Source organism: Myodes glareolus, chromosome 12, assembly GCF_982192425.1.
Source record: "Myodes glareolus chromosome 12, mMyoGla1.1, whole genome shotgun sequence".
NCBI classification, from domain to species: domain Eukaryota; kingdom Metazoa; phylum Chordata; class Mammalia; order Rodentia; family Cricetidae; genus Myodes; species Myodes glareolus.
This window is the reverse complement of record NC_142037.1, coordinates 57,415,675-57,433,139: the sequence shown is the minus strand read 5'-3', so window position 1 is coordinate 57,433,139 and position 17,465 is coordinate 57,415,675. Positions and strand designations below refer to the sequence as shown.

At 34.7% G+C, this 17,465-nt stretch overlaps 1 long non-coding RNA gene across 1 annotated transcript; it reads left to right on the top strand.

The window, feature by feature from the left end:
- Positions 1–918: 918 nt before the first annotated feature.
- LOC125392054 (uncharacterized) lies at positions 919–16,650 on the top strand. Its single transcript, XR_007229380.3, has 3 exons — positions 919–1,033; positions 5,529–5,714; positions 16,512–16,650. It is a non-coding gene; the product is annotated as an uncharacterized LOC125392054 (long non-coding RNA).
- The last annotated feature ends 815 nt before the right edge of the window (positions 16,651–17,465 follow it).

Here is a 17,465-nt window from a genome sequence, read left to right as displayed (position 1 = left end):
TCACCCCAGTGATAGTGATCAGTTTTCCGAAATTTTGCAGGGAATATAATCTAAAGATGTTTTAAAATTTACATCTTCATGAGATTAAAATAGTGCCAAAGTGTGCCAGTTTTCTACTCGATGCCCTTCTCTTCTTTCTCTATATTTGATGCCTACATTTGTTTTAGAGGTGACATGGCAAGATAAAGAGACTTTCCGCATGCCCCTTGCTGAAAGTAAAGGACACATTACTACTTTTTTCGATGTATATATCTTTAAATTCCATGGTGACTTCTTAGGAAGGAGCTGATTCAGCGTCACCCTTCAACTTCCTGTCTAGACTCCAGATGTCACCGCCTAAACTGTTGGAGTCGTTTTTGGAGCATGAAGATTGGGCTCATAATTATTTGCCTACTTTAAAAGCTTTCATTTTCTCTAAACTATATGGATTCACTGTCTTCACTGCACTTTTTCCTCCTCCCCTTTTTATTTCCTTTCCTTATTTGGCACTATATAAGATGAAAGAAACAGGAGAGATTTAAAACGTGATTTATTATTTATTTTTTATATAAAGAGTTCAGGCTTAGAGCAGTGGCCCTAAGATATCCCGGTGGTTCAGCGACCATCTACCTATGGGGCCTCTAGCCTTTGAAATGTGACTTTTATCCTCAGTTGCAACATGGCTCCTGCATTGCTAAGCATCAGAAAAGCACCACAGAAGATAAAGGGAAAGGGGGTAAAGAAAAGGGTACCGAAAGCTAAATCTGTCCTGTATTCTTTATCTGAGAATGAGTTGCTCTCCTGGGGGCATTGACTGATATTGTTCTTCTGCGTTTTATTGGTCCGAACTGTGCCACTAAGGCCACCCTCAATGGCAAACAGAATGTGAAACCAAACGTTCGGCTGGGAACTCTCCTAAGGTGTCAGAATCGGGGTTCTGTTCTAAAAATGGGTAGAATGAATCCTGAGTTGATGGCGAGATTTGTACAGTGTGCCTCTCTTTTCTCAACAGTCTGATCTTTGTTCAGTCTCCTATACCAGGACAAAGCCACAGGTATGTTTAAAACTCAATTCAAATGGATACGACTTCCTAGAAAGGAGAAAAGAAATCAAGAAATTTCAGCAATGGCTTTAATTTAATTTAAAAGGATCCCAAATATCTATGACAGTATTCAGATCATTAGGTTTATTAATAGTAAGAACTCTCCATTTTGTTATAGAAAAGAACACCAGCTACAATAACTTTTCCAGCTTCCTACTGAAAGTGCTGGATATTACTGTATTCTTAACCCAAATGTCCTTATTATATTTTCCTCTGGTGTCTCGCCATTTCTTACATCTTATAGCAGCAATAACTCTCCATTCCATAAAATAGAATTTTACAAGCAAGACAAACACTTCCATAAATTAATAGAAATACCTGTCTATAGTGAAACAATGAATTTTCTTTCTTATGCATACTTTTGTGATGTATTTATCTTGGAACCACCCTCATTACCTCTTAAATTTACAGTCTTTTATGGGTTGAGGATATAGGAGAAATTTGGGTGGCATCGAGACTAGGAAGAACAGGCATTTATAAGAAATCCATAATTCAGCTTTAAATAGTTTTCCAAACATAGGTTTAGTCTAGGATGTCTCTGAATATATTTGGTTAAATAAGATTTTTCACAAAATGAGATGTTTCTATTCATATATACATTATTTAATAGTGAAATCAAGTTATTTAACATATCCATAAATCCAAGTGCTTACTACTCTCTTTTGAATATGTTCAGAGTCTACACTTCTGGAATTTTTAAAATAACACAATATTGCTAATTACATTACCCTACTGTAGAAAGGAGCACAAAAAATCATTTCTCCTAACTGAATCTTTTAACTATTGATCAAAATATCATTGCCTTTTTTCAATTTCTCCCAGCAGTCTCTGGCAACACATCTCCCATCTTCTGCCTCTAAGGGTTCAGCTTCTGTCAATTTCACATGTAAATAAAACCATGAGATATTTGTCTTTCTCTTTGTAGTTAATCTTAAAATATCAAGATACTACAAAAAATAGGAATGAATCCATTATATTGCTAAGTTGTATTGCATTATGTAGGTATATATGCATCTATATTATTTTAATGATAGTGTATGTATAATATAAACTTATACTTGTATGTAGGTTTTAATTATCTTTCACAATGAAACACTTTCATAAAATAAAAGGTTATTTCTATTTAAGAAAAATCCTATTATATTGAAATAATGTACACATGGTGATTGTTCAAGACAATTAATTCATAGAAACAATAATAAAAAAACAACAGCTTATACTTTATACTCTGATAATTCATATATTTTGACTTTTCCCTTTTATGATACAAATGAGGCAGCTAACAATAGATTATTAGAGCTAGGTGACTTTTATAGTTGCATTATGTGTTTATCAACAGAATTAAAAATGGAAGTCAGAACTTTCTATGAGATCCACTTCAATAAACCATGCAAATACAGAAAATAACAGTTGTCAGCATGCAATTTTCTAGCTTTTTAATTTTTTCCCTAATAAAAGTGCCTGTTGTATGTTTAAAAACAAAGTAGAGAAGTCCAAAATGTTACTTTCTTCTAGGTTGATGTGACCCTAGAATTTTAATTCCAAGATTCTGAAATAATTTAATTGTAAAATTCTGAAAAGAGAATCTCCTGAAAACAGCCAATACTAATTTACATTTTCATGAGTTTGCTTAATGTGCTTGAGCTTGCAGTTTCTACCCAATTGCGTCAGGCTTCATTCATGCATATGTATTAGCAGTTGATACATGTAAGGACTCATGTTTATTGGAAATGATTTTCAGTCTGAAGCCATTCATAAAATTCAGCTTTTCTGTACTCAAATACTTGGGTGTCATGAGAACACTTGCAGCTAAGCAAGGGTAATTGAGTGTAGAAAAATTGCTGCCTTCCTTCAGCAAGTGTCTACTGTAAATACATAGGTTCTTAAGCTAGCATAAGAATGACGGCATGGTGATAAATGCTTTTATCACCAGAGTCAATCTACATTCATTCTTGATAAAAAATAAATTCAGCCGGCAAAAATGTGATCATGGTATCAGTCAAACTGTGAGACTGAATAGGTTTCCTTTAGTTGTTTATTGTGAAAGGTAGGAAGAAAGGAAGAGAATTAGGAGAGAGACAATATTCTCTGTAGCAGAAAAGTAGCTTATTATACTTAATCCCAGTTACAGATGCAAAAGAAGATACCCTTATTTTCATTTTATTGCTGAAAGAATATAAACAAATGAAAACTTTGCTGCTAATCTGTATTCTAGGGAATGTGGAGTAAGGTGCCAACCGTTACTTTGTGAATCCCACTATTGCCCCTGTGTTGAAGTCCAAAGGTGGACTCCTAAAGTTTCGCAACATGCCTAATTGTAGTAGAGAGACCACTTGTTTGCTACCAGCTACCCAGACTTAAAATAACCACACAAAAACTGTATTAATCAAATCAGTGTTTGGCCTATTAGCTCTAGCTTCTTATTGGCTAGCTCTTACATCTGAATTTAACCCATTTCTCTTAATCTGTGTATCACCACCTGGCTATGACTTACCAGCAAGGTGCCATCCAGTGTCTCACGACTTTTCCCTCTAGTGGCTACATGGCATCTCACTGCCTTCTTTCTCCCAGCATTCAGTTTAATTTTCCCCAATCTACCTCTATCTTGCACTGTATAGGCCCAAGACTGTTCCTTTATTAACCAATGGTATTCACACCTTGCAGATGGGTATCACACATCACCTATCCTTTTCTGTCTAAATGAAAAGAAAGGTTTTAATTTTAAAACCTTAGACCTTTCATGACAATGAGACACATCTGCTCCTGGCAGCACCAAGCTACTTCAAGAGAATGATGGGTACCTTTGCTGCTCCTTATGGCCTTGGTTAACCATTTGGGTACAAATCTGCTCTTGGCTGGACAGCTTGATGCTATGCTACATGAACTGAACATACAAGACCCACAGAGAAGTGACTACTTAACTTGCCTAAAGGTGAGATGATTCTTCGGGTTCCTGTTTTGTGAAAGAGTCTGCCAGAGTGACAAATTGCCAATATAGGAGGAACTGTCTTAAAAATTTTCTGCTTCATGTAAAAGTTTTCTGGATACTATGGGCCTATAGGGCAAAGATGGAGGCCTGAAACATTACAGAACTTTAGGTAACTGTGTAGGCATCAATATGTCTCTGTCAATTGTAGAATTTTGGAAGTTGCTTACAAGTGTCTCCTTTTAACTCAGGTAATATTATATCCTTTTGGAGTCTTTGACTGAGTTGAAGAATACATAGTTATTATTACAGTTTTCTTTAGTTATGATAAAAGATAAAGTATTTATAAATGTTGTAAGTGTAATTCTTGCTTGATACCTGTCTTGTTATATGTAGTTTTACTATGTTAAAATTAAAACCTTCCTTTTTATTTAAACAGAAAAGTGGAAATGGTATGGGAAGTAATTCTGTCTATATTTTGCTTCTATTGGTTAATGAATAAAGAAATTGCTTTGAGCCTATGGCAGGGCAGAACAGAGCTAGGTGGGAAAAACTAAACTGAATGCTGAGAGAAAGAAAGATGAGTCAGGAGATGCCATGTAGCTTCTGCCAGGAACTTTACATGGTAAGCCACAGTCACATGGCAATATACAGGTTAATAGAAATGATTAAATTAAAATGTAAAAGTTAGCCAATAAGAAGCTAGAGCAGAGATTTAATTAATACCGTTTCTGTGAGGTTATTTTGGGGTTGAGCAGCTGGGAACAAACAAGCAGGCTCCTGCAACACCTGTCTAAAAATGATGCTTACTAGAACAATACACATGGATATCTGTAAAACTCTATTCTGTTTCTTTAAATTTTACTGTAAACTAAAAGTTAGAATGGACATAGCCTTATGTTTTTGAAGAATCCCAGGCAAATAAATGTTTACCTAATTTATTAAGAATAAATTATGATTAAGAAATGATTATTCAGGATGAATTATTGAGAAAAATTGATTATTAAGAATATTCAAAGGTCAATAAAATACCTATACCTATTTATATGGGGTGATGATATAGGATTAGCTTTTCCTGTTTAGCAGAAACTACAATAATCCACTGTTTGGAAAGCTTAAGCAGACAAAATTCAGAGTTCAAGGATTTGGAGAACTTCAAAGAACCTGGACACTGTTTAAAATATTAATAAAATTCTTATCTTAGAGCCATATCAGCCATGTATCCTAGTTTTTCTTCAATTTGTTTCAGATTTATAAGCCATGGAATTTTCTCTCCCATCTTTTCAGTTTATTTATATCCTCAACACACATCATTTTCAGAGTTTTAAGTTCCAGAGTTTTACAACTCACTCTGTAAAATGGAAGTGTCTTTTATTAGTGCTAAAAAGTGTCTTTTGTGACTTTCTAGGGGCAGCCTCTTCAAATGTTCTCACATTGCTGAAAATATTCATCTCCATTCTCTCATAATATTTTTGAATCTATGGATTTTGTAACATCCCTTCTTGACTTTTATTTCTCCAGGTTGAAGAGCTGTAATTTTTTTAATCTATACTTATATGGAGCATTTGCTTCCATAATTCATGCAGCCTCAAGCTTTTGTGATGAGAGGAGAACTTGCCGCTTTTGAAAATGTGAACTCAGTTGAAAAAAAGAGATGGGGGAGACACTGAACAGGCTCCCACCAATTAGCTATGTTTGCTCTAACTGGTAAGTGGTTTCTCATTGCTTTTATTCTAATACAGCAATTGTATCACATATTTAACAGCTACTAGATAATACAAGTTCTAACAAGTGTGCAAAGCCTTAAATATAGTATTAGCTTACGTCTAGTTCTTGTAAATTAATTCAGTCAAGAAATGCATTGTGAAGGACCGCACCTCACAGGGAGATACTTGTTGAGCATGTGTGTATCCCTGAGTTTCCTATCCTGCACCCCCACACACATACATACACACACATACTCATACATGCACACACACATGCATGCATGCATGCACACACGCATACACAACAGCACAGGTATTTGATCCTCTTTGGTCTTGTAGGTTTTGCATTCTTATGAGATGGCAGAAATGGAGGCAAAGATGCTGATAGTGATGAATTCACTCTGCTTCTTCAGACTTTGCAAGTGGTGACGAGTTGGCAGTAAATTAACAGTTTGTGCAATTTGCATACTGTGACCATCATGTGGAGACTTTAGTGAATAGCACATTTAGGACACACCAGACAATTCCCTGAATGACTGGATTTTTGGTTTAAAATTTTAACTTTTAAGGAGGTCACAGTAAGTCTAATGCATAATCCAAATTCAGCAGCCGTGGTTATCTGGAAAATGTCTTTTGATTGTGAGCCAGTGACTATTACCTTTTCTTATAACTTTGTCGCACTGTTAGAAAATTTGCTCAGTGTAGAATTTCTCACCTTGAGAGTAATTTCTAAACATATGCAAGGCAATTGAGACTGAAATTACCATTAATTTATAGAAGAAAATGAATGATATTTTTCATTCTATTCTGTGTTTAATTATCCTAGGTCTCTCACTGTTTAGAAATATCATGATGATACATTGCAGATGAAGTATGCAATTACATTGTAACAAATGTAAAGTGTAAAATATGCCATTAGATAAATTTCATGTAGTTAGGACAAGTGTGTATATATATATATATGTGTGTGTGTGTGTGTGTGTGTGTGTGTGTATTTCAGCTGTATAGCTCACAGGCTTCCCTTGTTTCATGCATAGTGCTGTCCTTGTAGTCTTTAGAACTTGTTTGCTCATGAGTCTTCTCTGTCTCCACATAATTTTGCTACAGGACAAAAATAAAAGTTTATTTAAAGTTTTAGAAAGTTTACTTCTAATGCCATTATTAAAAACTTACACTAGCTAAATAAAAATCGTCCTAGTCTTAGAAGCAATTTTAGGAATCATTTTATTCTTATCATTCTCCCCATGTACACTGAAATTTAATGTTCATTGACTTCAACTCAAATTTTATTAATAACAAATGGTTTGCTTCCCTTAGAACTTTGAGTCTTGTATTTAAGTTTCTGCTTGCCCAGAAGACATTTTACTATTTTTAATATAATTATTTTCCCTTCATGAAAAAAATGGCAAAAACAAGTGAAATTTCAAGAAAGAGAAAAGAAAAAAAGGAGAAACTTTGGGAACATGCCCTTAATATTTTCTTCTAAAAATGTTTCCATGGCTTTCCATACTATCCTATAGCTCTAAAGTAAATAGACAACAAGAACAACTTATATGTCTGTCAGAGGAATAAAATCAGTTACATTTTTAAAAGCCACCTGCTAATTGTTGATATTACATATTTATAATTTACCAACACATTATTCCTCTCAATGCTTAGTTTTTTATCTAATTAGTCACCTCAAATATTTCTGTAAGAGAAATTATTGTGAGTATGAGATAGACAGTTAAATGGTGGATAGAATGATTTACCTGGCATTCTCCAGATCTGAGGTTCAATCCACCGTACTGACAACTATAAACACAAATAAATAGAAAGATAGATAGATAGATAGATAGATAGATAGATAGATAGATAGATAGATATACTGACATTTAAGATCTTACAACAATATCAATATGGTGACCAGAAGGAAACCCAAACAGTGATGATTATACAATGTATATTACAGGCCAACCTACAAATTTGCTGCCAATGTTCATGGATGGTAGTAGCCCCAGATTTTTCTATAACACAACAGCTATCGATGACTTTATTTACCTGAATGTCTTGCTGCACATCCAGGGCTCAGCTTGAGTTGCTTTAAAAAAATAAAATAGTTCGCGATGAATTGATGTTTCATTGTTAAAACACCTGCTGCTCTCCGAGAGGGCAAGGTTTGGTTGGCTGCACGCACACAATGGCTTACAGCTATATATACCTTCATATCTATGAAGCCCAATGTCCTCTTCCAGCTTTCATAATCTCCAGGATTGTATGTGTTGCACATACATATATGGAGGCCAAATACCCATTTATACATGTAAAATAAAATAAATCTTTTTTAATGAATAATCTCCACATCCCTCCTATTTCCAACATTTTGAAACAATTTGTATGTTTCATACATACTATTGAATTGAACAGGTTGAATACATACTATTTTCCACATTCTAGTATTGTCATCTTATAATGGATCTGATATATGCCTTGTCTACAACTAGATTAAAGGCTCCATAATTGAAGGGAGGTTTGCCGTGACTAGGGCAATTGTGATCTTGCTGATGTACATACAGTAACCCTCATGGTAATGGACAGCTCTAGAATTGGAATTCTAAAATGAGGAAACTTGGAGAAACTTTTTTAAGGCAAGAAGATTTTGCCTGTCTCCACTTGCCAAAGACACTAAAAATCATTTATTTTTACAAATTTTATTCAAGGCAAGAATAGTTTGAAATTTTTTCCCTTAAATATACAAAGTATCAGCTATATTTTTTTAGGATGATGATGAATTCTTCTAAAAATAAGGTGTTTTTGAGTTGAAATGTTTCGCCTTGAAGAAAGCCTAAAGGCAAGAAAGTTTAGACACTTGAAATTCCTAAGTTTTTAAAGCTAACTTATTTTATTAACTGAGTCATATGCTATAATAAACTGTAATTATTTGAAGACTATTGTTATAGATTTAATCTTTTGATACTTAGGGACATTTGGCAGTCAAGTATTAGAACACACAGACTTAGGTAACTTCCATAAAAATAATATTAGTATAATTAAATAACTTAACTGTGTGAAATATAGAACTGAGACAAAATATCATTATGAAAAGATGGAATATTGGAAAATATATGTCTTTAGATAAAATAAAACAGACATTAATAGCTTATAATCATCTTAAACACAATTTTAGCAAATTATTAATATTGAATAAAAATGAGCTGTGGAGAAACAAAGGAATCATTAAAATATATGGAAAACAAAAACTATAAAATCACTTAAATATTGACAGTTAGAGCATTTTGGTTTGTTTAATTGTTTCAATAAATTCAATCAAATAATAAATATACAAATTAGTCACCATCTAGGCAGTTTAAAATCCTTTTAAATGATATAACAGCTCTGAAAAATTAAAAATTTCATGCAAAACTAAAATGTAAGCTAGGTAATATAAATTGATTTGATTGCCGTAGATTTTAGAGGCTAGGTAAAAGAAATAGCCTATTTTGAAGTGAAAACCAAATCATTTTGAATCTATATTCCAGTTAAGCACCAAGTTTCATGAAGCTCTCTTGTCACTTAGTTTCTCTAAGAACAATTAATCAATGGCCAAATGAAGATGCTAGAAGTTTCAAGAAACTTCCTTGAGAAATGTCAGCATACTTATCCAACTGTCTGACACATAAATAGCCTTCAAAACAGTGGTTGCTGCTTAGCTCAGTGGATTCTTTTGTTCTTAAGACAAAGAGGGGAAAACATGATTAAAAAAATTATAATGATCAGATAGTTTTGGAATTTGACCTTAGAGGATGACATTTCTAAGTGGTTTGCTCAACTGGAGCATCATTTGTTTGCAATGTTATTTGTCCTAACACTTTGAATTCTTATAATAAAAGGAACAGTATAAAGAAAGCAACAGCCTATAATTAGGATTATTTAAAGAGTTAGATTGGATCATAGAGATCAACACAAGATGACTAAGAATAGCTTATTCAGAATACAGTGTGACATCAAATTAACTCGTTTGAACATGTCTAAGACTTGTCATCTTTCATCCTCAAATTAATCATTCTTGACTAATTTGCAAGGAATCAAGATAGTTTCAATTATTTTTTTTATCAATTTCCTGACAGAGGGCCTTGGATTTCCAATGAATTGCTAGGAGTTTACTTGTGGCGATAATGGAGAAGTTTACTCAGTTGCAAGATTTATTATAAAATTAAGTGATTATGGTCCCGCCACTTTGAAGACCGACAGTCTTATGGATTCTTGTATTATTTGAATATCTTGCATTTTTGTAAACTTCGCCTAATTTTAATCAGAGTTATAGGGGAAAAATGAAATTAGTTTTATGGATTTCACGTATGTATTTAAAACAAGCAGGACTAAAGGAAGATGTCGATAAAATATTAAGAGGTTAGATCGTAATCCTTTCCCTCATTGTGTCTATCAATGTCCATGTGTGCCATGAAAAATAGGAGAGTTTTTCAATGTTTAAAACATAACAAAATATCTAATAGTAAGTACAGTCTGTAAGTGAAATGATTGTGATTAAGACTAGAACAGTAGCATTCATGAAGGAAAGAAGGTAGTACTTATGGCTTAAATCAGAAATGTCCACCAAAGCTTTGATAAAAGCTTGACTCTCAGATGATGAGCTTTAGTGAAATGATTGGTTCATGAAAACTGTGATTTACTCAGTTTTTACTCCTTTGGTAAATTCCGGAAATAATGACAATGTTGTGTTGTAGTGCAAAGGAGACAGACCTGTGTTGGAAGAAATAATTATCTGGAAACATGCCCTGCTAAGATACTGCTGATCATACACCCATTCAGGTCTCTTTCATCTTTCTGGATGGGACAATATGAGAAATAATTCTCTGAGACTTTGTTTACTGTGATATTTCAGCTCACAACAGCCTGCACTAAATGAATTTACAGGCTTTGAGCTGAAATCTGTGGAAGTGATTGCAAGAATAAATCCGTCTTCCCTTGCTGTCTCAGATCTTATCAGTAGACTGAAAGTCTGACTAACCACGAAGTAGAGAAGAATACTCTTCTTGACTGTCAGAATTGGTTTATTTGGTAAAATAAAATCCATATTATTTATAAAGAATATATGTAAAAGGCATTCAATAAGATGGAAAACAAAAGCTGTAGAAGACATGGAAAAAGATCCAGGTGGTGATTTGTAGTACAAAGGGAAAAAAGAAAGGCATGAAGAAAAGGCTGAGTCTTTTGGAGAAAATAAAATTTTATATGAAGAACTTCTTGCATGAGAAAGACAAATAAGTCCAGGGAGAACAGAACATTGGTGAATACATAGTCTCTTTGGGAGAGGAACCACACTGATAAAATTGAAAATTTGAAACAATTAAGTAAAGACCCAAATATGCATTTCTAAATTAAATAAAAAACCAAAACAAAATGTTTATGATTATAAACTTCTGGTCGTTTCTGCTCTATGTATGCCTCATTGTTCATAGCACCACACTGATAAATATAGTAAATGTCAAAAGGCTAACTTTGGGTGAAGCATAAAAGAGAAAAATTAATTATTGCTTGACAGATGGGACTGGGTAAATCTATGCTACATGCAGAGTGTTCCTGCTAGTCTACACTTTCTACAAATGCTGTCTTCTAGAATGACAGATCCTGAGGCCGCTGTGTTGCTGAAAAGAGATGAATTTCCACAATTCCTGGTTTAAAAAGGTAGAGCAAAGCCTCACACTCAAAGTTATCAACTCTATTAACACGTTAAGCTGAAGACTTCTGTCAGAGAAATATGACTAATTGATTCATTGGCCTCATAGTTACACATGATACTTATTTAAATGACAGAAAAGTGGTTGATAGCCTGTATTTGATGCAGCTACTGCTTGCTGAGTACTGATTGGTGGTTGATCATAGGAAACTAATAAAGACACTTAATTAATCAATCTTGTATCAGAAGACCAACAGATATTTAAGGCTTATCTCTGAAATTCAATCTCTGCAACTTATTTTTCTTTTTTCTCAACTCAATGCCCTTGAGATGAGTATTGAATGACAGGAATGTATTATTTTTCATATTATCTGAAACTGTGATATTCTGGAGGTTACAAAATAATGAGCTTAATATACTAACAAACATTTGAGCACATAGATAGATAATAGATAGATAGATAGATAGATAGATGCAAAGATCAATAAATGATAGATTATACAGAAAAAGATCAAAGGAAAGAAATATACATAGATATGCAGATAATAGATAAATAGACACATATATATTTATAGAAATATACACATGTAACCAAGTACTACCTTTTAAAATGATACTTCTTCCTCCATTTCCTACCTGCACCTAACAACTATGAGTCGTGTTCTAATATCAATATATGGTATAGCAATCAATGCCATTTTTCAGATTTTAATCATAATATATATTCTTTTTTCTGGTAAAATTGTGAACAACTGATTTGTTTGTTGTTGCATCATTGTACAGTTAAAATTTACTCTGTAGCATTGCCATATTAATGCATATGTACCAAAATAAAAAAATTATATACAACACAATTCTTTATCGGTTCTTTGGGAATTTCATATCATGCATCTCAATCCTGCTCACCTCCCAGAACCTTTATATTTGTCCCTCATTCCTGCCACATCTTCCCCAAAGTAACCCTCCCCCAAAATTAATTAAAAAAAATAAAACAAAGCTATCTCTCTCCTTCATCTTTTCCATCTTTAAAACAGCTCCTCATTTGTTCTAGTGGCACTGGGAGCTCTGATGTGTCACACAGCATACCATTTTGTCCAATCAGCCCCACTTGGAAATGTTCATTCTAATGAGTCATTGGTCTGGCTCAAGACTGATGGCTTCTGGCGCACAATCATCACTGGACCCTTACACAAACTCCTGTCAGATACCCTGCTGGTGCCCCAAGTCATGAGGACCCTGTGGCTAACATTCCACAAGATCAGTCTCTTCACATGTTCCAACAAGTCTTAGATTGGGTAGATGTTATGGTGGGTCAACCCAAGGTCAAGGATGTGGGTTTTGGACATAGCTAAGTTTGGACCACTCCTCTCAGGTGAGAGGTAGAGCCGGGTCTCCTAGGCCTGTACCTAGTCCCATGGTGAGGAGGGAGCCTTTTTCCCTGATACAGTGTTCAGGGAGAAGCAGGGCCAGCTGTACCATGGCTAGTGAGGGGTGAATCTAGTTAAGCACACCCGTCAAATTTCAACACACACATGACACCTGTGGTCCTCTGTAGTAACACAGGCCACAGACATCAGCAAAGCTCCAAGCTACAGCGAGACCATGGATGTAGACATGGCTCTTGGCACCAGTTCAGTCCCAGACATCATCATGACGTTGGTGGAAGTACATGTTATCTAGATCAGTATGGCCCCAGCAGCAGCATGGCCCTCAGACACCAACATGGTTGCAGGTGGCTGACGAGCCCCCAGGTATCTGTATAGACCTCAGACTCTGGAAGTGTGTAGTGAGGTAAGGTTGGATCTTAGAGGAGCTGGAGGGGAGGACTAAGAAAGAAATCAGGAAAATAATCCCTTTCATAATAGTCTCATATAATATACAATATCTTGGGATAATTAACAAGTGAAAGACTTGTATTTTAAGTTTTCAAGACAAAGAAGGAAGAAATTGTAGAAGATACCAGAGGATGGAGGAAAGATCTCCCATACATGTGGATCTATAAGAGTAATAGTGAAAATGGGCATCCTACCAAAATAATCTACAAATTAAATGCAATCCCTGTTAAAATTTCAACACAACTCTTCACAGATGTTGAAAGGATAATTCTCAGCTTCATATGGAAACAAAACAAAACAAAACAGAAAAACTAAAACAATCATGAATAATAAAAGAACTGCTAGAGGTGCCATTGTTACCAATCTCAAATTGTACTGAAAAGCTATAGTAACATAAAAAGCATATTGGCACAAAAACAAACACAACAAAAATAAAATTAAATTGAAAACTCAAATGAATCCATACATTTACAGATACTTAACTTTGAATAAAGAATAAAGAAAAAACACTGGGGAATAAAGATGTCAGTTTAAACAAACCCTACTGGTTAATCTGGATAGCTGCATGTAGAAAAATCTAAATAAATCCACACATACTTATCACCCTGCAAAAAACTCAACTTCAAATGGATCAAATTCTTCAACCTAAAAATTAGATAATCTGAACCTGACAGAAGAGAAAGTATGAAATAACCTTCAACTTACTGGCACAGGAGAAAACTTTTTGAACAGAATGCCATTAGCACAGACACCAATATCAACATATAGTAAATGGGACCTCCTAAAACTAAAACTCTTCTATATTGCAAAGGATATTATTATTAGGACAAAATGGGAGTCTACAGAACAGGATAATTTTTTTTTTACCAACTATACATCTGATAGAAGGTTAATCTCTAAAGTACATAAAGAACTAAAAAAGGATTTAAAATCCCTATTTAAAATAGGGTATAAATCTAAACAGAGAATTCTCAAAACAGAAAACTGAGATATTTGAAAAACACTTAATGAAATGTTTACTATCCTTAGACATCAGGGAACCACAAACCAATCTCTGATATTTTATTCTACAACCCTCAAAATAGCTAAGATAAATAAACTAATGATGATAGCTCATGTTGGCAAGGCTGTAGAGTAAGGAGAAGGCTATCAATTGACAATGAGAGTGCAAACATGTACTGTCATTATGGAACAGTCTGGCAGTTCATCAGCAAGCTGGAAAATCAATATACCCCAAGGTGTGGCCGTTTAATACTTGAGTATATGCACAAAATACACATTCATCTTATCACAGAAATATTTATTCAACCAAGTTCATTGATGATCTACTGATAATATCCATAAATACACATTCCTCTTATCACAGAAATATTTATTCAACCACGTTCATTGATGATCTACTGATAATATCCATAAATTGGAAAGAAGCTAGATCCCTCAACAAAGAAACAGATAAAGAAAAGGTAGGCCATGCAGTGGTGAAGCACATATTTAATCCCAGCACTCGAGAAACAAGAGCAGGAGGATCTCTGTGAGTTTGAGGCCAGCCTGGTTTACAAGGGTTGGCTCCAGGACAGTCTTCAAAGCTACAAAGAAACCCTGTCTTGAAATATTAAAAATAAATAAAAAAAGAAAAGAAAAAAAGAAAGTAAGGAAGGAATGAAGGAAGGAATAAAGGAAGGAAGAAAATATGGTACATTCACACAATGGAGTATTACCGAATTATCCTGCCATTAAAAAATATAAAATCATGAGATTTGCACAGACAATGGGTTTGGACTAGAAAAAACAAAAACAAAAACAAAAACATCTCCTGAGTGTGGTATCCCAGACCTATAAAGAAAAATATTGTATGTATTTACTTTTACATGGATATTAATCTTAAGTCAATGATAACCCAGTAATTTTCATAAAACCACAGAGTTTTCGTATATAGTTAGGGACTAGGGAGTAAAAATACTTCTCCTTAAGAAAGAGAAACAGAATTGAATGTTGTGGATGGATGGGAGTACTCTTATGGAGGGGTAGGGTTGTGGAGGCTAAGAGAGAGGAAACAAAGGAGGGAATGTAGGAAGAGATAAATACATTTAAAGGGTGGTATGGAAAGCTAATACAATAGAAGCTTCCTAAAATATAAACATTTGTGAAGTAATTCAAGTGAAACTACCATATAATGGTCGAGAAAGAGCACAGATGACCATTTCTTGTCACCAAATGATGTTTCCGGCACTGGCATTAGGTTACATTTAATTGAGATGTTAACCAAGATATCCATGGGAATACTCAAACACCCCAGGCTGTTGCCAAGACTATATATGTTCTCCACAAACTGAAGGTAGGGCCTACTGCTGAAGACAACGTCTACAAACACCATCCAGGCAACACTGAAAAGTCAAGCTGATGCCTACATAGAGCCTTTCTATCTATAATCTAGCCTCTTTGGTACAGGAAGTTACTTCACATTCTCAAAGGAAGGTAATCATGCCAGCCACAAACCTCTTGATAAACAATAGTATCCTGTCTTCAAGATATGCTAGGGCAGTGGATCACAACCTTCCCTTTATTACTGAGACTCTTTAATACAGTTGACACCCTTTAATACAGTTCCACATGTTGTGGAGACCCCAACCATAAAATTATTTTTATTGTTATTTCATAACTGTAAATTTTTATACTCTTATAAATCATAATGCAAATCTGAGGTTTTCAATGTTCTTAGGCTACCTCTATGAAGGGGTCATTTGACACCCCCAAAGGTGTTTCATATGGATGGGAGGGGATGTGTAGAGGGACTGGGAGGAGTCCAGGGAGGGCAATTTTTGAAAGGCCTTGCTGGTTGATCAGAGGTGACAGTCTATCATGGCCTGGCAGCCTTCTCCAAAAGCTCAACACATGGAGACTCCCTCCCCAGTGATACTTCCTGCTCTCTCCCTGCCCTTATCTGGAGATGCCCCTATGCCCAGAGAACTGACCTTATCTAACAGCTGTCTCTAAGCCAGCTGCCTGATTTGTCTTTAGCTTGACCCTTGCCACAGATTCCTCTTAGATGACTTGTGCTAGCTCTGTTTATAGGACCCTATTGCCGTGTAGGAAGCCTTGAGCAAGGAGTGAGCCACTTAATGCAAATTAGGCTTTGTCCCCAGAATCCCTAAATATATATATATATATATATATATATATATATATATATATATATATATATTCCATATATATCCCTATATATTTCCTATAATCTGGGGCAAAAGCAGAGCTGATTCACTGAAGTCTGTCTCCATTTTACCCACAGAAGCCCAAACCCTGTTCCCTGCTTCTGCTCCTCATGATCCAATGCAGTCAAGAATCCCAAGGAAGAAGCAGAGTCACAAGGAATCAGTAATCCAGATGTACTATGTAAAAAGTTCAATAAAAAGAGAAATTATCAAAAAAAATTTAAAAAATAAACCGCTTTCATTCTGGGTGAGCTTTAACTCACCCAAAGGTTAATAAAATGGTAGAAGTGTGATTATTACCAATGTTTATTTTATTATGGTCAACTAGGCTTTATGACAGAGTAAACGGAACAGCCTATTAAGTGGAGTAGTCTGGCTTACCAACCTTCGATACTGTAAGACACTGTCACAGTTACCTTAGTTTGGAAAACAAACCTGAAACTTCAGAAAAATGTCACCAACAGACTTTATAGTGGACTAATTATTTTAGTTGTGAGTCAGCTGTCTGCAATTTGTTGTGACCTTTTAAATGTGCTTGCTTGCTTAAAATGTAGGCATTTTTCTTTATAAGGTAGTGAATTTAAAGGAACAATAGACAATTACAGAGAAAACATTACAAGTATATATACATATATATATGATATGTGATATACACTGGTATATATGTGTATTATATGTATATATAATATATACATGTTATATATGCTTATGTATAAAACATATATCAGTGCAGGAAATTTTATTCATTTCTTTATTTATATATTCTTCATATTTTGGAGACATTTCTTGATTTATACATTTTTGATTTTTTTTGAGACAGGGTTACTCTGCAGCTTTGGAGCCTGTAATAGAACCAGCTCTTGTAGACAAGGCTGTCCTCAGACTCAGAGAGATCCACCTGCCTCTGTCCCCTGAGTGCTGGGATTAAAGAGGTGTGCCACCACTGCCCTGTTTGATTTTTATTTTATTTGTTTATTTATTTTTGGTTTTTTGAGACAGGGTTTCTCTGTAACTTCGGACCCTTTCCTGGA